A 22,231-nucleotide genomic window follows, 5' to 3' on the forward strand; every position below is an offset into this window, starting at 1 on the left:
CGCGGGCTTCCCTCTGGCTTTCTTTTTCTCTTGCCCGGCTCCGCTTGGAAACCTCGTCGGCGCCGAGCCCGGCTTTGCTGCTGCTGCTGCTTGGCTGCCTCCGCCTCCCGGTAGGCTGCGCTGTGTTCAGCTTTGCCGGCTGGGAATCGCCCCCCCCCTTTTTTTCCCCCCTCTCCCTCCCTCCCCCCGCTTCTCCCCTCCCCTCGGAGGCCCCCTGAGTCAGGAGTTGCTACCGCCAGCGCTGCTCCGCGCGGCTCCAGTCCCGCGTTGCCTCGGGAAGGGGAAGGAAGAAGAGCCGAGGCGGCGATTGCAAGAGCAACGGCAGCCGCCGCCGCAGCAACACCGGCGGCGGAGGAAGAAGCGCTGGGCTGCCGGCTTTCTTCTTCTGCTTCAGCTTCTTCTTCTTCTTTCCTGGCTGGCACCTTTTTCGGTCAATGGATACCTTACGCAAGGAAGCGGCTGGCAAGCTCCGGAGCTGATCCCATCACCGGCTTGGAAGGAAGGGTGTGTTTTTGTGGGTTTCGGGTTGTGGGGTTTGGGTTGTGTGTTGCGATTCCTTGGCGGTTGGACCAAAAAACGCGCGCGGCGTGGATCTTTCTCTCTCTCTCTATTTTTTTGGGGCCGGCCGGGAAAGCGCGCGCGGAGCGGGCGGTTGGTGGGATGGAGACGCGGGAGCGAATTGACCTTTTTATGTGTGTGTGCAAAGTTTGCCTCTTTTCCTTTTTCTTAAATCATCATCATCATTAGTAACATTATTATTATTATTATTGTTATTATTAATTTATTTATTAGGCTATCTTTTGCAAAGTTGCCGCGGGTCGGTGGAACAAAAAAAACAAAAAAAGCGTGGGAAGCGCCGGAGAGCTCCCGATTAACCGCGTTTTAAGTGGTGGAAGCGAGTGGGGGAAAGCCGAGCCGAGCCGAGCCGGACCGAGCTGCGCGGCTGAGCTCTTATTTTACTTCTCTTTTTCCTTGTGCAACTTGTAAGAATGGATGGATCCTCGCAAGAAGAAAAAAAAAAAGTTCAAGTTCTCGCACGGTTCTCCAAGACGTCTCCTCTCCCGTCGTGCCTCCCCGCCTCTGTTCCCATTCAGTCCCCCTCACCCCACCTCCCTACTCACCCCGGGTCTCAGTAAGCAGCGCTGTATATATATAGTTTGGACTACTAGCAGGTTGGTTGCCGGCTGGCTGGCTTTCCCTTTGCTCTGCTCTTTGCAAAAGAACCGGATCCCCGCGGTGGGCTTTTTTTTTGCATTGCATTGCATTGCATTGCAAGGTGCAAAAAGCGGCGGCGGCGGCGGCGGAAGATCGCGCGCGTGCTGGAAGGGCTTTGGACTGTATACCGGTAGGAGCGAGCGAGCGAGGGAGCGATATGATACGAACCGGGCTGCTTCTCGCCTGCTGGGTTAGCCAAAACGCGCCAGCCCCGGGCGCTGGGGCTTGCAGGAGAGAGAGTGTGTGTCTCCTGCCTCCCGCTGTCGTCTTTTCTCTCCCTCTTTTTTTTTTTGGGTGGGTGGGGGAGAGGAAGCCGTGTTTCTCAAGGCATGCAAAAAAAAAAGGGGGTGGGGGCGTCGGGCTGGAGTGGTAGCCGATTCCCACGGTGGCAAATCTCTGCGACGGGGGGTCGGGCGGGCAGGCTGGCTGGCTGGCTGGCTGGCTTGGCAAGGGGACGAGCAAACGGCGGCTTGGCTACCTTGCGCGGCTGGGGATGGGGGAGATTGGGGGGTGGGTCATATTGGGGGATAGGGGAAATTGGGAGGATGGGGGAGATATGGGGGTGGGGGAGGGTTTCCCCCGGGGATGCGGAGGTGTGTGCAAGAGTCAGACGGCTGCAAGCTCCCGCCGGGGAGCGAAAGCAATGCTCATTTACCGGAAAATTCCCTTGCGGGAGTTGCGCGAAGGAGGCGGCGGCGGGGGGGGGGGAAAGCTTGGAGCGGCGACTGTAACCGGAGCTCCCTTGATTAACAATTCCGATTTTTTTTCTCATTTTTTTTTTTACTCCCTTCCCGCCGGCGCACCGTTGATAATTAGGATCCGGTGCCTCCTGTCCTGTCGGCGGGGGCATGGTTGTTATGTATGGGGAGGGCAAGGTTGAGAAAAAAAGGCTCCCGGATCGGGCTTGATTTGAAACGGAAGACTTTTGTCACCCCGAACTAGATCGCAGGGTCTCTGAGCAGGTGCAGAGTGCTTGCCACTCTTCCGCCCAACCAGCCAATGGAGGCTTTTTCTCTTTATTATTTGAGATGCAGGTCGGGGCATCTTATGCAGAGTTAGGAAGGTTTATCATTTCCCTCCCCTCCCCATCCCTTCCTTTGGCAGTCGGTAAAATTGGGTATATTTTAACTCTTTAAGTAAAGGTGACTCTGGAGGGGTTGGTCTAGTTTGCTTTCCCAAGTCACAGAAAGAACTAGGGGGTGAGTGATCTCACAACCTACAAGCCTGGGCGATGTTAATGTTGGTTGGGTTTACGTGGTTTGGGGTTGTTCTCCTTGGTTGGGCTTATGTGGCTTCCATCTCTCACCTTGGTTGGGTTTAAGTAGCTTCCATAGCTCACCTTGGTTGGGTTTATGTAGCTTCCATGGCTCACCTTGCTTGGGTTTATGTAGCTTCCATGGTTCACCTTGGTTGGGCTGGCTGTTCCTCCTGTAACCAGGTCAAGCGTGTTGTGTGAACACACTCCTAGAGTGTCCCTAAATACTGTGCGTGGTAGACTGTCAAATCTATGAATGATGACATGTGCTGGGCATGTAATGTCATGTAACGTGTATATACATTATCAACCCTCCAAGAAGAGGGTAAGAAAATCCCGATTCCTCCGCAGGAGAGCAACGGAGAACCATGGGGAGCTGCATAAACTCTGCAGCTTCCCTGCTCTTTCAGCACTGCTTGGTGGTGTAGGCACAAGGTAAAAATATCATATACAGCACAGTATAGCGTTTCCTCCGGTTAATGATTTTAGCAGAAGGAGTCTCCAGAGCTCTCCACTTCCATCCTCTTCCAACTTGGATAAAATTCCCTATCAGAAAGGAGGGAGCATCTCTCTTCACCCCCGTCTCCATTCCCCCCCCCTTCCTAAAATAACTAGCTTTCCAGATGGCAGCGATCTGGGTAAATTTTGGCTTAAAGGGGCTCAGACTCCTATAAAGCTACAGTACCGTTTTCTTCTTGGATGTCTACAGTCCTTGAGGTTCAGGCAACTTAGAGAGAGAATGAATGAATGAATGAATGAATGAAGGGGGATAAAACTAGCCACAAAGGTTGTCTGAAGCAAAACAGTTTTCTTTGGGCTGGGATAATGGCAGCTGCAGTTGCATATATCCAGGGGTTGCAGATTTTAAGTATAAGAGTGTGCTTGTTTTGTGGGATGTTTGGTATTCCCCACTCTCCTGTTATTTCTCCACTGCCTCCTCACTCCCCCCTCCCCGGCACGCCTCTCCAAAGGTTATTTCTTTGTGCCTTTGTTTTATGGTCCAGGGCAGGGGTCTGCAACCTTAAACACTCAAAGAACCATTTGGACCCACAGAAAAGAAATCACCGGGAGCCACAAAACCCTTCCCCTGCCTGACTATTTCTTGAGCAGCCACAAAACAAGCATATGTAATTGAATTAAACATTCTATTTTCTTCTGAAACTTTTCTTTTCTTGGATTTATCTATGTTTGGCCTACTAGGGGGGTTGAAAAGCTCCATAAATTGCATCTCGGTGGCTGTCGCACATTGGTGGTTGTGACACATATTTTGAGCGACAGGGAGCCGCAGCAGAGGGGTGAAAGAGCCACATTGCGGCTCCAGAGCCGCAGGTTGCCGACCCCTGGTCCAGGGCATCCCTAAGCGGTTGGTATCCTTGGTTCCAAAATCCAATTAAAATGAATGCAAATGCGAGGGGACCAGGAAGGCACCAGATAGCTGTCCCCGCCCCCCAACTCGCTCAACCAACTCGCTCAACCAAACTCACTGCTTAAAAAAACAACAAGGGACACTGGAAGGAAGTTCCCATCCTTTCTTCTCTCTTCACTTGCTTGCTCATTTGCAAAAACTGTCTTTGTATGTGTTTGTGTGTGTGTGTGTGTGTGTTTGGGGGCGGGGAGCGGTTTGCTGTTAAAACATTTAAACCAGCTTCAAATCGGGCTTCTGCTTGCTGCCTTTAGGGCTTCCCTCTTCTCCCCACCTCGGACTTTATGAATGATGATTCACATCACTTCTAGCAGAGCCTTCCAACGGTTGTAAAGACGGTTTGACCAAATTTAGCAGGGGAGACATACCTAAGCATTCAAAAATAGCTGATTGCAACGTTTCTGTAAAAAAACATAAAGTCCAGCCTTGTCTTCAAGTCCAGAAAAGAAACAGATACATCGTTGGTTGCTTGGTTATTTTGTGTTAGGAGAATTCAGCCGTTCTGATGTACGGCTAAATGAGATCTACAGGGACAGGTAGTCCTCGACTTGCAACAGTTTCATACAGCGACGGTTCAAAGTTACAACGGCACTGAGAAAAGTGACTTACGACTGTTTTTCACACTTACGGCCGTTGTAGCATCCCCACGGTCATACGATTTGCTGGATAACTTGACTCACATTTTATGACGGCTGCAGTGTCCCGGAGTTACGTGATCGCCTTTTTTCAACCTTCCGACAAGCCAAGTCAATGGGGGAAAACCAGATTCCCTTAACAGCCCTGTTCCTAATTAACAACTGTAGTGATTCGCTTAACAAATGTGGCAAGAAAAGTTGTAAAATGGGGCAAAACTCACTTAAGAAACTTCTCGCTTAACAACATACATTTCGGGCTCAATTGTGGTGGAGGACTGCCTGTAGTCCTTGACTTGCAGCCATTCGTTTGGTGACTGTTCGAAGTTACAACGGCGCTGAAAAAAGTGACTTTCAACAAGTCCTCGCACTTACAACTGTCACAGGATTCCTGTGGTCATGTGGTCAATGGGCCGTTGGCTACCCGCATGTATTTATGACAGTTGCATATCCTGGGATCATCCAGCTGGATTTCAACAAACAAAACCAATGGGGGAAACTGGTTCATGCTTAACGACCATGCGCTTCACTTAACAACTGCAGTGATTCCCTTAAGAACCATGGCAAAAAGTCATAAAATCAGGTGCTATCACTTAACCTCATTGCTTAGCAATGGAAATTCTGATTGCAATTGTTGTTATAAGCAGAGGACTAAGTATAAATTAGTTATTCATCCACGATTAACAAGCTTAGTATGATGCAGGTGCCTGATTAATAAGCCATGGCAAATTGTGGTTCATTTAAATGTGGTTTTTAAATTAAGTCTATAAGGTAAAGTTAAAAGTTCCCCTCGCACGTATGTGCTATTCGTTCCCGACTCTAGGGGGCGGTGCTCATCTCCGTTTCAAAGCCGAAGAGCCAGCGCTGTCGAAAGAGGTCTCCGTGGTCATGTGGCCAGCATGACTAAACCCCAAAGGCGCACGAAACGCTGTTGCCTTCCCACCAAACCCTATTTTTCTACTTGCATTTTTTATGTGTTTTCGAACTGCTAGGTTGGCAGAAGCTGGGAGACGTAACGGGAGCTCACCCCATTACGTGGCACTAGGGATTCAAACCGCCGAACTGCTGACCTTTTGATTGACAAGCTCAGTGTCTTAGCCACATGAGCCACCGCATCCCTTATTAAGTCTATAGCATAGCTGACTGCTTTTGTGCGATATGTAGTGATGCAAAGCAAACAATTTGTGTGTTGGCTTAAGTGTGATGTACAAGCCTAGTTTGTGGGGTATAGAGGTGATTGATTTCATTGAGGGCCGCATCAGGCTTGTGTTTGACCTTGGGGGGGCGTGGCCAGGGGGGCATAGCCAGGGTGGGTGTGGTCAGTTCGATGCCACTCATGTTGTTGCCTCTTGAAAAAAGCACCTTTGGGACAACCATGACCTGGATGACTGAGAATCTCCATAGACATAGATTTTCAAGGGTTTTTAATCTATGGAAAAGTGATCACTTGCTATCATCTCTTGTTTCAATGATGGCAAAATTGTGCCCTAGATCAGGGGTGTCGAACTGGATTTGTTCGAGAGCTGGATCACCTGTGGTGGCCCGAGCGCTCTGCCAGCTAAACAGGCTCCTGAGCTCCATTTTTGGCTGAAATAACTTCCTGCAACCCTCTGCCAATAAAAACGGATCTTGGGAGGGGCTGCCCATCGCCCTCACGAGCTCCATTTTTGGCTGCGATGGCCTCCTGCAACGCTCTGCCAGGGAAAACGGAGCTCGGAAGGGCCGTGTGGAAGTCCTTTGCTGTTTCCAGGGTGGTCCTGTGGGCCGAATCTAAGCACCCCATGGTGTTCTTGGGTACCATTGTAACTTCGAACAGTTGCTAACTTGACCTGCAAAGCTTTGTACGAAGTATGGAGAACCAAACATAAACAGCATAGAGTTGATACCTGTAAAATCACTTTTAAGATTCTAGTTCTGTCTGTAGTAGGAAACACAATAGTTGCATTACCATGCTTTTTTCTTCTACGGAAGGTCAGAAAACATTGATCAGGGAAGATAAGATGATTGATGGCGTCAAAGACAGCCAGAGAGATTAACAGACTGATTTATCTTCCACTGAATTTCACCAGGGTATCTGTGCCTCTCTTAGGGCCAAATCTTTTAACAGACGTCTGTTCACAATAGCTCAAAAAATAGTCCACCCTTTCAAAATGGATACCCTCCTGGTTGAGGTTCTAAACTAGGGGTGTCAAACTCGTAGCTCACGGGCTGGATGCGTCATGCACTGGCCCACACCCACACCCAGTTTAGCAAAGGTGGGAAAAAATCGCGATATGTCACGTGATGACACGAGTTTGACACCCAACCTTCTTAATTAGTTTGCAAACAGGGATAAGCAAACGTTGTTACTGTTATCTTGTTCCCAATTACAATGTTAAGGAGGCGTATGTGGTTACTTCTTAAACACAGGCAGGCTTACCGCTAGTAGCACAGGTACAACAACAAGCTTTGTGCAAGAGATAGGACATTGTTCTTTGGAAGTGAAGGGCTGTGCTTTGCCTGCCATTTTGACAAATTGAGTGGCACCATGGAAAACGCAAAACCACACTCCTTTTTTGAAATCTGCTAATTCCAAAGCATTTAAACAACGGCTAAAAAGACACTTGTCATCTAATTTTCATGTCGAATCTGCGCCAAGACATTTTACTAGTAGCTCTCAAAAGAACCCTGTGGAGTGCAGTAATGCTTTAAAGTACAGGACACATACCTGCAGGGTGCTCAACCTAGTAAAATATCCGCATTAGAGCTCATGGATTGAGGTTAATGCTGTAAAATCAGTGACGGCCATACATGTGGCCTCAGCTGAAATTTAAGGTATCTTTTTGTAGCTGTGAAGTTTTGCGGGGAAAGGGGGAAATGGATAAATGCCAGTTCGAACATGGTGGAGTCGTAAACAAAAGTCAACAGGATTTAAAGTTTAAACAAACCCGGCTAAGCCTCTGCCTTTATTATTATCCATTGGGTTTATATTTTGCATTTCATTCAAATAGTGGTCCGTCGTCATTGGGTTTTGCTGATAGAAACCTAAATAGTTAAAAATAGTTGCGGTTTGAAAGCATGCAGATGTGAGTAGATAAATAGGTACCACTTTGGCGGGAAAGTAAGAGTGTTCTAGGTGCCTTGGCATATAGTCGTGCTTGTCACTGGGAAAGGTTAGGCTGAAGAAGGAAATCTAGACTCCTTTCCAAAAAGGAAAAAGTTGAGCATATTGAAATGGTCCCTGAGATCATCAGATCCTAAATTATGTAAGTTTTTAATAGTCAAACTGAAGCCATTGATTGTGTGCAGAATTAGTTGATAATTAGTGCATATTTTTCTATGTGGGCATAACGTGTCCTTGGCATCATGCATTGGTTAGCATCCTGGAGGTTATGTTGGGTAGAGAAGCTTCCAGATTCCACAGGAAAACCCTGAGCACATTGGTGACATAGATTTATGTATTTATTTCTCTACTGCCTTTATTATTTTTATAAATAACTCAAGGTGGCGAACATACACAATAGTCCTTCCTCCTCTTATTTTCCCCACCACAACAGCCCTGTGAAGTGTGATGGACTGAGAGAAAGAGTATCTATTTCAAAATCACCCAGCCGGCTTTCTTTCCTAAAGTGAGACTAGAATTCATAGTCTCCTGGTGATTAGCCCAACCAGTCACCAACCAGCTTTCATGCCTGAGGTGAGACTAGAACTCACAGAAAAACCAGGAAGTCCAGTTGTCTCTTGAAAAAGCATCTTTGGGACAACATGACCTGGATGACTTGAGAATCTCCATAGACAACTAGAACTCACAGTCTCCTGGTGATTGGTCCAAAGTCACCAGTTAGCTTTTATGCCTAAAATGAGACTAGAGCTCACAGAAAAACCAAGAAGTCCAGTTGTCTCTTGAAAAAGCACCTTTGGGACAACCATGACCTGGATAACTTGAAAATCTCTGTAGACAACTAGAACTCACAGTCTCCTGGTGATTGGCCCAAAGTCACCAGCCAGCTTTTATGCCTAAGTGAGACTAGAACTCACAGAAAAACCAAGATGTCCAGTTGTCTCTTGAAAAAGCACCTTTGGGACAACCATGACCTGGATGACTTGAGAATCTCCGTAGACAACTAGAACTCACAGTCTCCTGGTGATTGACCCAAAGTCACCAGTGGGCTTTTATGCCTAAGGAGGGTCTAGAACTCAAAAGTCTCCTGGTTTGTAGCCTGGTGCCTTAACCCTTAGAGATCATACTGGTTCTTTCGATCATGTCATTGTCCAAATATATTCTTGGTTGCGTGCTACCTAGGAAACGAGACAGCGGCTTTTGAACTGTGGGATTGGTTATTCAGATGGAGTACAACTCCATCCAAACAGGCTAAACCCCAATCCTCCAGTCTCTCTCTTTTTTTTTTTATCGGGGACTTTGGGTTTAAATTTAATTTCAGGTTTGTTCAGTCTTATCAACCCATTGTTGACTTTAGGGACAAGTGAAGAGAACTGCTTGCTTGCTTGGAATTTGATCGCTGAAAATAGTTAAGCCTCCTAGTGACATCCTCAAGATTTCCAGTTTAATATCTACACAAAAGCGATAAGCATAGATAAACAGAGGAAAAGGTGGTTTCTAGAGGCCAGAAACCTAAGTGCCAAATACTATTAACCTGGTTGCAAGATTAACAGGAAATACAGAACAACTATACAAGTGTTCCTTGATTTATGACCAAAATTACCACGGCGCTGAAAAATGTGACTTATAACCAACCAGTCCTTGCACGTACAACTGTTGTAGTGTTGTCATGTAGTGTGGTCATGTGATTGCAATCCGGGCACTTGGCACCCAGCTTATATTTGTAATGGTTGCAGCACTCCACACAATTGGTACTTGCGAACTTCCCAGCCAGCTTTTGAAAAATGAAGTCAATGTTGAAACTGGCAGTTGCATTATGTCTTACTTAACAACTGTGGTAATTCGCTGAATGTCTCTGCTAAAAAAGAGGGTAAAATCAGGTGTGGTCACTTGATGCTTCACTTAATGACCGTACTTCTTAACAATAAATTTTCTGGACCCATTTGTGGTCACGAGTCAAGGGCCATCTATATGACCACAATTGAGGCCAAAATTTTTGTTCCGAAGTGAGGCTATTGTTAAGGGAGTTTTGCCCCATTTTATGACCTTACTTTACTGCGGTTGTTAAGTTAGTAACATGGCTGTTAAGTGAAACTAGCTTTCCCACCCGGAAGGTCACAAAAGATGACCCCAGGACCCTGTAACCATCATAAATACATACCATCACATTTGGTGGACTTGTAAGGATATAAAGGCCTTTTGGATAAAAATTTGGTGGATTTTACAAAATGTTTTGAAAAAGAAGATAAAGTTCCTGCCGCAATTTTTCTTGTTGGGAATTATTACGGATTGTACAGTAATTGAGACTAAATTGATTTTAAATCTAATAACAGCAGCAAGATTACTAATAGGACAATACTGGAAGAAAAAAGAAGTACCTACAATAGAAGAATGGATATTGAAGGTTGCCAATTTGGCTGAGATGGCGAAAAATATCAGTCTTTCTGAAAGACAATATGCAAGAAAGATACTTAAAGGAATGGAAAAAATGGATTGACTATATTCAACGTAGATATCAGACTAAGAGTTATCAGACTGTTTTTGAATGATTATGATGTATTATTTTTGATTATTTTCGGGGGAAGTTAGGAATTGATGATTGTAGGGGTATAATTAAGTTGGGATGGAAATTTTTTAGCATATGTTTGTTTTATTTTTAACTATACCTTGTGCTCGTTCCGGGAAGTCGGGGGGGGAAAGGGGAAAAAAAATTTCTGTAAAACTTTTTGAATTAAAAAAAATAAATAAAAATAAATAAAAATAAAAATAAATACATACCAGTTGCCAAATATCTAAATTTTGATCATGGGTCCATGCGGATGGTTTAAGGGTCGTAAGTATGAAAGCTAGCAGAAGTACTACCAGAAGTACAGGCAGGATTTCGAAGAGGCAGAGGAACTAGAGATCAAATTGCCAACATATATTGGATCAAGGAGAAGGCTAGGGAGTGTCAGAAAAACATCTACTTCATTGACTATGCTAAAGCCTTTGATTTTGTGGATCGCAGCAAATTGTGGCAAGTTCTTAAAGAGATGGGACTTCCAGACCATCTTATTTGTCTCTTGAGAAACCTATATGCGGGTCAAGAAGGAACAGTGAGAACTGGATACGGAACCACTGATTGGATCAAAATTGGGAAAGGAGTCTGGCAAGGCTGTATATTGCCGCCCTGCTTATTTAACTTATAGGCAGAGTACATCATGAGAGAGGCAGGGCTAGATGAATCAAAAAGTTGAAATTAAGATTGTCGGGAGAAATTTCAACCACCTCAGATATGCAGATGATACCACTCTAATGGCAGAAAGTGACGAGGAACTAAAGAGCCTTGATGCGGGTGAAGAAGGAGAGTGCAAAAGTTGGCTTGAAACTCAACATTAAGAAAACTAAGATCATGGCATCCGGCCCTCTCAATTCCTGGCAAATAGATGGGGAAGAAATGGAGGTAGTGACAGATTTTATTTTCCTGGGCTCCAAGATCACCGCGGATGGGGACTGCAGCCAAGAAATTAAAAGATGCTTGCTCCTGGGGAGGAAAGCCATGGCAAATCTAGATAGCTTACTAAAAAGCAGAGACATCACCCTGCCAACAAAAGTGCGTATAGTCAAGGCTATGGTTTTGCCAGTTACAATGTATGGCTGTGAAAGTTGGACCATAAGAAAGGCTGAGCGCCAAAGAATTGAGGCCTTTGAACTATGGTGCTGGAGAAGACTCCTGCAAGTCCCTTGATAGCAAGGTGATCAAACCAGTCAGTCCTAGAAGAGATCAACCCTGACTGCTCTTTAGAAGGCCAGATTCTGAAGAGGATACTTCGCCACCTAATGAGAAGGAAGGACTCACTGGAGAAGAGCCTAATGCTGGGAATGATTGAGGGCAAAAGAAGAAGGGGACAACAGAGAACGAAGTGGCTTGGATGGAGTCACTGAAGCAGTCGGCGTGAGCTTTTTTTTTTTCATTTATATCCTGCCCTTCTTCCAAGACTCAAGGCGGCTTACACTATGTCAAGCAATAGTCTTCATCCATTTCTACATTATATACAAAGTCAACTTATTGCCCCCAACAATCTGGGTCCTCATTTTACCTACCTTATAAAGGATGGAAGGCTGAGTCAACCTTGGGCCTGGTGGGGCTTGAACCTGCAGTAATTGCAAGCAGCTGCTGTTAATAACAGACTGTCTTACCAGTCTGAGCCACCAGAGGCCCTTAAATGGAGCTTAAATGGACTCCAGAGGATGGTAGAGTTGCAGGAGGCCATTGCAGCCGAAAATGGAGCTTGGAAGCCCGTTTTCGCTGGCAGAGCGCTCAGGCTACCACAGGTGCCCCAGACACGAGTGACATTGAGCTGACCACGCCCCCTGCCCCTTGGGGTCAAACACAACCCTGATGTGGCCCTCGGTGAAATCGAGTTTGATACCCCTCCCCCAAGGCATATAATACCCGCCAGGTGGTTAAAAGAAAATTATGATGGATGGTAACCGAAAGCTACCAAATGGTTTTAAACTAAGAGTTTTCTTGGCGTCCCTGGTGGATTTGCCGTAAAGAGACAGGATGGATTGGATGAAGGGCTTGATAAATTGTAATCTGCTAAGAGAACCAGGAAAACCAGTTAATTTAAATGCTTGGAAGGAAAGTCTCTGCTGAGCCAGCTGTGCTCCTAAGAATACCAGGGAGAGGATATCATGAGGTAATATTTTCTGCAGGGCATTTGGAGAAGCAGCGAATTTTGGTGTGTATAAAATGTGCTTTAAGATTTTTTTAAAAGGGGGGGGGGAAAGGGGATCTTGGCCTGTATTTTTTACTTTCTGCTATTTTTGCAAAGCAGCCCGAGGTTCAGCCTCATCCCCACCAAAATTTTATCTCGATTTCATGGTTTTCTTCCGCACGCGCTAAAAATAGCCTTAAAACTTCCCTCAAATCTCTGTTTTTCAACAGGATGGATTTCGACAAATTCTAGGGTTGGCTTGACCTGATCTGGCTTAAAATAATGCTGGTTTTGGCTGCAGTTTCTGATAGAAATAACCCGTAATGGGAAATGTACTTTGGGTAATGAATTAGATAGTGATGGTTTATTGTATTACAAAAATAAATTCTCAGTACTTTTATTTAAAAGAGTCCTAGTTGGTCCTTCAACGTAAGCCACTCAGGATTGGCGTTGTGCATAAATTGGTTGTGCATAAATTACATTGAAAGAAGTAATTCATTTAGTGACCATTCAAAGCTACAGTGGCACTGAAAAAAGTGACTTATGACCATTTTTCATACTTACAATCAGTGATGGTATTCAGCCGGTTCTATCTGGTTCGGGAGAACCTGTAGCAGCGGCTGCGGGAGGCTCCGCCCACCCACCCGGACGTAATCACGTCCCATTTATCCATGTTTTTGATGCTTAATTCATGTGCGGAAGGCCCTGCGCATGCGTGGAGGTTGCCCGCCACTCGCACGGAACCATTAACTCCCCCCTCCCCTCCCACTGGTCCAAAAAGTCAGAAAACTTGGGGAAACTTTGCTTTAGAAGACCTTTGCTCTCTGCCAGCAGTTATATTGTGAAGTATGGCTGCATTAATATCTGAAAGGAACTTGAGTATTTCATTAAGCGTGTTGTCTTTGGACTCGGCAGCTTGTATTATCTCAAGGGATCCAGACTGCTGAATTACGTGAGGTATGATGAACTGGGTAATTAAAGATGTATCCTGTGTGCCCGTCTGTTCCTTGAGAGCAGCCTCTCTCAACATCTTACTAAGTTCCCTGCTCCACCAATTATCCTGCCAAGTGGAGTAAAAGGTAAAGGTAAAGGTTCCCCTCGCACATATGTGCTAGTCATTCCCGACTCTAAGGGGCGGTGCTCATCTCCCTTTCAAAGCCGAAGAGCCAGTGCTGTCCGAAGACGTCTCCATGGTCATGTGGCCAGCATGACTAAACTCCAAAAGCGTACAGAACGCTGCTCCCTTCCCACCAAAGGTGGCCCCTATTTTTCTACTGGCATTTTTATGTGCTTTTGAATTGCTAGGTTGGCAGAAGCTGGGACAAGTAATGGGAGCTCACCCCATTAGGTGTACTAGGGATTCGAACCGCTGAATACCGACCTTTCGATCGACAAGCTCAGCATCTTAGCCACTGAGCCACCGCATCCCTCTTTTGGTCAAGTGGAGTAGGTCCTTCCAAAGTCTCTTTTTGAGAGAAGGATGTTTACATATAGGGGAGATGCTTATTTGTTTGTTTGTTTCTTTGTTTATTGTACAGGTATTCCTTGACTTACAACAGTTCATTTAGTGGCCATTCAAAGTAAGAATGGCACTGAGAGATGTGACATGACTCTTTTTCACACTTAACGACCATTGCAGCATCCGTAGGCACATCTCCTGATGTGCCATTCCAGGTTCACCAAGTTGAGAAAACATACTCTTAAAAAAAATAAAAATGGAATTGCACCAAGTGTTTGGCGTGTCCATTGTATATCAATGTCGTGTTTGATTTTAAACCAAACTAGGACCACAACTGAGCCCGAATTTTCTGTTGCTAAGTGAGACATTTGTTCAGTGAGTTTTGCCCCATTTTACCCCATTTTTCTTGCCACAATTGTTAAGTAGATCACTGCAGTTAAATTAGTAACATTGTGGTTAAGTGTGTACCTGGCTTCCCCCATTTACTTTGCTTGTCAGGAGGTCGCAAAAGGGGATCACATGACACTGAGACACTGCAACCGTCATAATTATGAGTCAGTTGCCAAGCACCTGAATTTTGATCACATGACCATAGGGATGCTGCAAAGGTCGTAAGTTGACTTCGCCAACTTCCTGACCTTCGAACCTTCCGCCGCGAGCTTAAGACACATCTATTTATTTGCGCAGGACTGGACTAGAATTTTTAAATGTTTTAAATTTTAAATCGGGTTTTAATGGGGTTTTATTATTTATATTCCTATTTTAAATATTCGGCCTTATGTAATAAGTTTTTTAAATTGGTGTTTTATTCTGTATATATATGTGTTTTATATGGCTGTAAACCGCCCTGAGTCCCTGGGGAGATAGGGCGGTATAAAAGTGTGAACAAATAAATAAATAAATAAATAAGTATGAAAAAGCGGTCCTAAGTCGCTTTTTTTCAGTGCCATCGTAACTTTGAACGGTCACTAAATGAAATTGACAACTACCTGCTTTTCCTCTGGTAGTTTTTGGGGATGCATCAGATAATTGGCTGTGAAAGAGCATTGGAAAAGTTCTGTTTTAAAAGATTCAGGGTAAGGCCCAAGGCGGAAGAACAGATACTTTCTGATACTTTATGTCCGGGGTCTGCAAACTTGGCTCTTTAAAGACTTGTGGACTTCAACTCCCAGAGTTCCTCAGCCAGCAAAGCTGGCTGTGGAAAACTGGGAGCTGAAGTCCACAAGTCTTAAAAGAGCCAAGTTTGCAGACCCTTGCTTTTCATGTCTTTTTATTTTTCCCTTTTTTGGCTAGAGACTGAACTTCATTATCATGAGTTAGTGTTGCTGCGCTGGGTCTCCTTGCATATGCAAAATACAATCCCCCCCCCCCCATCCTTGTCTTGTCACATTAGGGTTCTTTCTCTTTTCTGTGTCAAGCTTTGGAAGACATCCAAAATTCTCCAGCTTTACAGGGGGAGCAGAAAATAGAAATGTCAAATCGGGCACTCGGCCAAGCAGAGAGAGGGGTACGCCGATCCCAGGAGACGGTTGCGAGCGAACGCAAAGCTGCGAGTCTCTAAATAGGAGCACTCCGATCGGCGTCATGTACATGACTTTCGGTTACAAAATTGTTTGATTTTAGCACCGGCGGAACCGAATGAATACCATCTGCCCACCGGTAGTCTGAAGCAGATCTACTTGTCACACACACATTACACACAAAAACAAAACACACCTCTGCTAAATAATGCCTTCACCTTGGCGTCGGTGTCTCTATTCATAAAAACCGTTAGAAACTTTGGCCCGGTGACATATTCTAATATTTCATGCCTCACAAGTAGAATTGGATGGTGTGTAGGGGGGAAACAGGCATCCCTTATCCCAGGAATCAAACACTGTGACTACTGAAGCAATCTATGAAGGTGTCATGAAGGTTAATGGAAGCCAATCTTATTAACATAAGCCAAGGTTTTTTTGTCTCTGTGCCAAATCCACATTTCCTGGCTGTCTCTCTTCCCTTCTTCCCCCCTCCCCTTCAGATGCCTTCTGAATAATCCAGCCTTTCTCCTCAACTGAATGGTGTCCTTTCCAGTTAATATTTTGCCCCTTTTGCTATTACGTTTGAATTTAGGCCCAGTCAGCAAAATCGATGGACGGCAGATTTATGACAAAAGCAAAGTCGTTCTTCGCACAGCGTGTGCTATTAACTGCGGGGAGATGTGACAGTGGCCACTACCTTGAGTTCACTCCAGATGTGATGAGTCAGATTTCTTGCTTCATTTGCATGTTGGCCATAAAGCATACGTTTGTGTTGAGTTTTTTACTCCGAAGGACGTGCTCGGACGAAGAGTGGGGATTTTGCACAGAGCTTCGTTTGTTCCGTGGTTCTGCTTCTAGTGCGCTCATCTGTCCTGTGTAGCAGGGGTGAAATCCTCCCAGTTCGCACTGGATCAGGCATCCAGTAGCGATCTTGGCTAGTTAGGCAATCCAGTAGCGATGGTGGAGCAAAGCTCCACCCACCCGCCTGGGTGTTGTTACTTCCTGGTTTTAACCAGGAAGTAATGTGTTCATTACCTTCTGCGCATGTGCAGTAGGTCTGCAACGCATGTGAAGCAAGCACGCGAGCGAAGCGAGCACACGTGTGCGACAGGTGCACTTCTGAACCAGTAAGGAAAGTAAGTAGATTTCACCTCTGCTGTGTAAGAATTGGATTCAGAACTTGATAGTGAGATGGGCGGCATATAAATTTAATGAATGAATAATAATTAATAAATGAGCCCATAGTGAAAAAAGTGCAGTAGGTTACAGTGAGGACAGATTACTTCTATTCATACAAGTAGTCCTCAATTTACAATTACAATTCGGACCAGATTTTTCTGTTGCTAAGCGAAAGTGGTTGCTATATGAGTCAGCCCCAAATAGCGATTCTAATTAATGTTGACTTCATGTGTTCTTTTGCACAGCTCCGTGTGTTATTTCTTGAGAGTTAACTTTTGTCCTTCCTTGTTTTGATAGCAAATATCTATCTATCTATCTATCTATCTATCTATCTATCTATCTATCTATCTATCTATCTATCTATCTATCTATATCTTGCTAGAGAATAACCCCCAGAATTTACATTAGTGAAATATGGATTGTCCTATCAGACTGATTTGAACAGTTGGGTGGTGCTTCAGACGTGATCTTCAAAAAAGTATCTTGGCATGCCTAGGAATATAATAGCAACATCTGGTCTGCAACAACTTAAAACAGCTGCTCTTTTTGCTGCATGCATTCTTGGGGAAATATACAGCTGCTTTAATGAGTTGGAGACAGGTGTTGTCTTCCTACCCCCTCATGCTTTGAAGCATCTTTTACAGAGAGAATCCATGTGCTGCCGGGCCCCATTGATTTATGAATATCTAGCCATACGAGCAAGCATTTTGCCCGAGAGTTTATTCATTTCAAGAAGTTATTTGGGAGATTATTTTGAAATACTAGCGCTAAAAATATGTCATAAAGCTTGCTAATTACCCCGCCTAGTTTAAACTGCTTAAAAACCTTTTTAGCCATTTTTGATCAGATATCCAATTCCCCCCAAGTTCTTTCTTTGGAAGATAATTTCGGTTATTGGAGATGAGGTGTTTGGATAGTAATACTGCACAGTTTAATTGTAACGCGGGGATCAAGGGAGAATTGAATTGCAAACAAACCGATTTTTAAAAAAAATCTACTTGACTATTATTACAGGTTAAATATGATTTCTTTTGCCAAGCTGTTAATTAGCATCCGGTACTTTTTTAAAAAAAACAACAGTAAGTGGTTTTATATTAAGTTCTAAATTAACATTGTATCTTGTCTTCTAACTCTTAGCCCTTAGGAGCATAATATGGATTAAATGTAGAACTGGAAGTGCATATAATGAGAGGATAATAGCCAATTTTGCCATGGAATACAATGATTGTGCCCACTGCAGACTTTCAAATAAATATAACCTTGCTTTTTACATGAATTATTAATAGTGTTTAGTTACTCTTAAAAAATGAAGAGGATGTTATGATCAGGGTAAAACTTTTCAGTGATTAAAGCTGGGGATTTTGGATGCTGTTCAAAACCCATCTTTGTCTCCCTCTTCTCTGGATTTGCTAATCACCCTCCTTCTTAATGTTAATTTTATTTATTTTCACAACCTAACACAGCAACACGCTAAAATTGCATAGATGGCTTCTGAAACCATAGAGGAGGTTGAACCAAAGGTGCTTTTTCAAGAGGCAGCTGGACTTTCTGTTCTTTCTTTGAAGACGTTTTGCCTTCAAAGCAAAACCAGAAAAGTCCAGTTGCCTCTTGAAAAAATCACCTTTGGGACAACCATGACCTGGATGACTGAGAATCTCCATAGACATTTAGAGGAAGTTGAACTTATGACCACAACTGAGCCCAAAATTTCTGTCGCTAAGTAAGACAGTTGAGTTGCACCTCATTTTACACCCTTTTCCCCCTGAGGGGGTTAAGGAAATCACTGCAATTTTTAAGTGAATCATATGGTCATTAAGCAATTTTTTTGACAGTTGTAGCACATTGCTGACTCATATTTAAGTGGTGGTCCAACCAGGAGTCTCCAACCTTGGCAACTTTAAGACTTGTGGACTTCAGCTTCCAGAATTCCCCGGCCATATTGGAAATACCTTATGCCACCAGACTTGAAATCCTAGGTTTAGAAAATTTAGAACTCCGACGCCTTCGACATGACCTGAGTTTAACTCATAGAATCATCTATTACAATGTTCTTCCTGTCAAAGACTACTTCAGCTTCAATTGCAACAATACACGAGCACACAATAGATTTAAGCTTAATGTTAACCACTCCAATCTTGATTGCAGAAAATATGACTTCAGTAACAGAGTTGTTAATACTTGGAATACACTACCTGACTCTGTGGTCTCTTCCCCAAATCCCCAAAGCTTCAACCAAAAACTGTCTTACTATTGACCTCACCCCATTCCTAAGAGGTTTGTAAGGGGCGTGCATAAGAGCACAAGCGTGCCTACCGTTCCTGTCCTATTGTTTCCTTTCGTTATATCCAATTAATACAGTTATTATATACTCATGCTTATATATATGCTTATGTATTGTTTAGTTATTTCATGCTTATGCTTATATATGCTGTGCGACAAAATAAATAAATAAATAAATAAATAAATAAAATAAAGTTCACAAGTCTTAAAGTTGCCAAGATTGGAGATACCTGCACTAAGATACTTAATAACAAAGAACAACAACAGAGTTGGAAGGGACCTTGGAGGCTTTCTAGTCCAACCCCTGCCCAGGCAGGAAACCCTACACCATCTCAGACAGATGGTTATCCAACATTTTCTTAAAAATTTCCAGTGTTGGAGCATTCACAACTTCTGGAGGCAAGTCGTTCCACTTATTAATTGTTCTAACTGTCAGGAAATTTCTCCTTAGTTCTAAGTTGCTTCTTTCCTTGATCAGTTTCCACCCATTGCTTCTTGTTCTACCCTCAGGTGCTTTGGAGAACAGCCCGACTCCCACTTCTCTGTGGCAGCCCCTGAGATATTGGAACACTGCTATCACATCTCCCCTAGTCCTTCTTTTCATTAAATTAGACATATCCAGTTCCTGCAACCGTTCTTCATATGTTTTAGCCTCCAGTCCCCTAATCATCTTCGTTGCTCTTCTCTGCACTCTTTCTAGAGTCTCAGAGACTTAGAGACTTAGAATCTAAGAGACTTAGATCTCTCTCATTACTGGCTACATTGGAGCACATTGATTCCCCAGAAATCCATATGGATGAAGAAACATTGACTCTGGAGGATCAGTGCCAGACTTCAGATGAGTCATGGGGATCACTCATGTTAGGGGCTAACCTGCCTTAAAACTAAACATACAAAATTAAGAGCAGAGTTCCACCACTGTTGAACATCTTAAGGACTTGAATTGACTTCAGTGAAAGGAATGAGTTGACCTTTCCCATTAAGACTGAAAATCAAGAATTGTGTAGCTTGGATGGGACTATTCCTGATGGGTTTCATGTGATGAAGACATATTTCCAGCAACATCCTCATGGATAATAAGTCCAGAAGCATTTATGAAAAGACCCATTTGTCTTCTACTATGGTTTCTGTTCCGACTTGGAAAAACAACTAGATTTCTCCTGCTTCTGTAAATCCTGGTTGATTTCCTAATAATTTAGTTTCCACTGGAGAAAAGTACCACAATCTTGTCCAGGTAGTCACTCGACTTATGACCACAATTGAAAGTCCAACATTTATGTGGCTAAGCAAGACATCAATTAAGCTTTGCCCCGTTTTACAACCTTCCTTGCCACATTTGTTAAGTGAATCACTGCAGTTGTTAAATTCGTAACCCGGTTGTTAAGTGAATCTGGCTTCCCCATCGACTTTGCTTGTCAGAAGGTTGCAAAAGGGGAATCACATGACCCATGGACACCGCAACGGTCCAATAGGAACCAGTTGGCGAGTGTCTGAATGTTGATCACGTGACCACAGGGATCGCTACAACTTATAAGCGTGGGGGAAAAAAGTCATAAGTCACTTTTTCAGTATAGTTGTAAGTTCAAACTGGTGCTAAATGAATGCAAGTCGAGGACTATCTTCAACCCCTGAAATCTAGCTGATGTTGGTAGAATTTAACTAGCCTGTGTCCAGAATTATTGCTGAAATAAGGATGGCTGATCTGTGCTACTTGATGGTTAACTCTTTTGAGAACTGTCACAGGTTCGTTTTAGTATAGCCCAGGTCAGTGGGTTCCAAAACCCAAGAGGGCCAACACAACCACATGGGTCTGTAGCAGGGATGGGCGGCTGGGGGTTTGCAGGGGTTCGGGAGAACCTCTAGCTAAGATTCTGTGCAGTTAGTAGAACCCCCAAATCCCGCTCCTGGCTGGCCCCTACCACCCCGCCCCACCCCTCCTAGGAGTCCCCACACGGCCCGTTTTGGATGCAGGTAAGCGCAAGGCGCGCGTGTAGGCTCAGGGAGGGCAAAAAATGGGCCTACCAGAAGTTCGTTTCTGGCCTCCAGAGGGCCTCAGGAGCCTGGGAAAGCCGTTTTCACCTCCCGGAGGCTGGAGGGAATCTTCCGGAGCCCAGGGAGGGCAAAAGTGCCCTTTTCCTGCCGCCATGATGGAGGAAGCCCACTAGGCCACGCCCACCATGGTCACACCCACCAAGCAACCAGCCAGAGAACCTCTCCCTAAAATTTTTGAAGCCCACCTCTGGTCTGTAGGCAACATCCACACCAGCACTGTCTAGTACTTACTGCTCACTACTCCACTCTCTCCCATTTCTACTATAGCTCCTAAAACTGTTCTTCCGCTGTTCAGTGTTTGTGTCTCTCACTGCTGGAGAACAGTCTCTCTTTCTGCTAGTTTTCGTCTGCTTCAGGTTTTTATTTCCATAAACAAACACAACCACCTTCCTTCTTGTACCACTACCACACCCAACTGCCTCTCTATTCAGCTTTTGTAGCCACTTGATGCTATGCTGGCTAGGGAGAGGTCTTCAAAAGACGGCAAACCAGGTTGTAGCCAATTTGCAGATGGCAAACCATGGTTTTCTTTGACGCTCCATTAGTAAACACCCATTTTTTTTTGAAATACCTTTTCATTGCCACAGAAAAATACTATTTTTTCCTAAATAGTTTGGTGGCCACTTTGGTACCCTCTGCATTGCATTTACATCAGAAACACTATATTTTGCAACTCCGTAATTCCATACTTTTTTAAAAAAAATTGGTATTATAGTTTATAGGGCAAGTATCTTTTATTTGATATGAGATTGCGGCTCCCGTGTTAAATAAAACATTTTCATCTATCTGAATTGCTGGTGACTGTGCTTTTCAAGTTCCCCTTCAAAGGAACTTCTCAACAGAAAAATCAGAAAAAATTGTTCATTATCTAATGAAAAAACTGACACTGCTTTCAAGTGTATATCTCAAACCATTCCCATCGGGCATTGTTTCCTCTGAATTTGTTGACAGATCACGCTAGTAAATAAATGGAACAGCCAGCAGTGTTTGTTCAAATATATCGTATTTGCATTCCCAAACTTACAGTAAAGTTTCATCAGGTTAGGCAGGAGATAGCAACGGAAGATCAAAGAAGAGATGCGATAAAAGTGATAGAATAAATGGAATTTGCCATTTGCTCATGAGCTGGAATTGAAACAACCGACAGTGGAAGAAGATACAACTATACACCGAAATTAATTGGGAAGGCAAGCAGCTTATATTCAAATGCTGCAGTTTTAATCATTTCTGAGAACAAGTATGCAAATTCTGAAGCAGCTTTTTGCTTCTTTTTCTAGCATCTGACATGTACATATCCCCCCCCCCCGCCCAGTTATTTTAAGGAGAGGGAGCATCTATTTCTGATCATTGCTTCATGGAAACTGTTCGGAGGATATACGCAAATGGTGTTTATAGAATCCTTGTGCAGTTTTAATT

At 44.1% G+C, this 22,231-nt stretch overlaps 1 protein-coding gene across 1 annotated transcript in view; it reads left to right on the forward strand.

Moving 5' to 3' along the window:
- The first annotated feature begins 304 nt into the window (after positions 1-304).
- The window catches only part of FAT3 (FAT atypical cadherin 3), a 662,194-nt gene continuing 640,267 nt past the window's right edge, over positions 305-22,231 (forward strand). The window contains exon 1 of the mRNA XM_058185941.1: positions 305-504. The gene's annotated coding sequence lies outside the window, so the exon portion shown is untranslated. The remainder of the gene's footprint in view (positions 505-22,231) is intronic.

Source organism: Ahaetulla prasina, chromosome 5, assembly GCF_028640845.1.
Source record: "Ahaetulla prasina isolate Xishuangbanna chromosome 5, ASM2864084v1, whole genome shotgun sequence".
Lineage (NCBI taxonomy): Eukaryota > Metazoa > Chordata > Lepidosauria > Squamata > Colubridae > Ahaetulla > Ahaetulla prasina.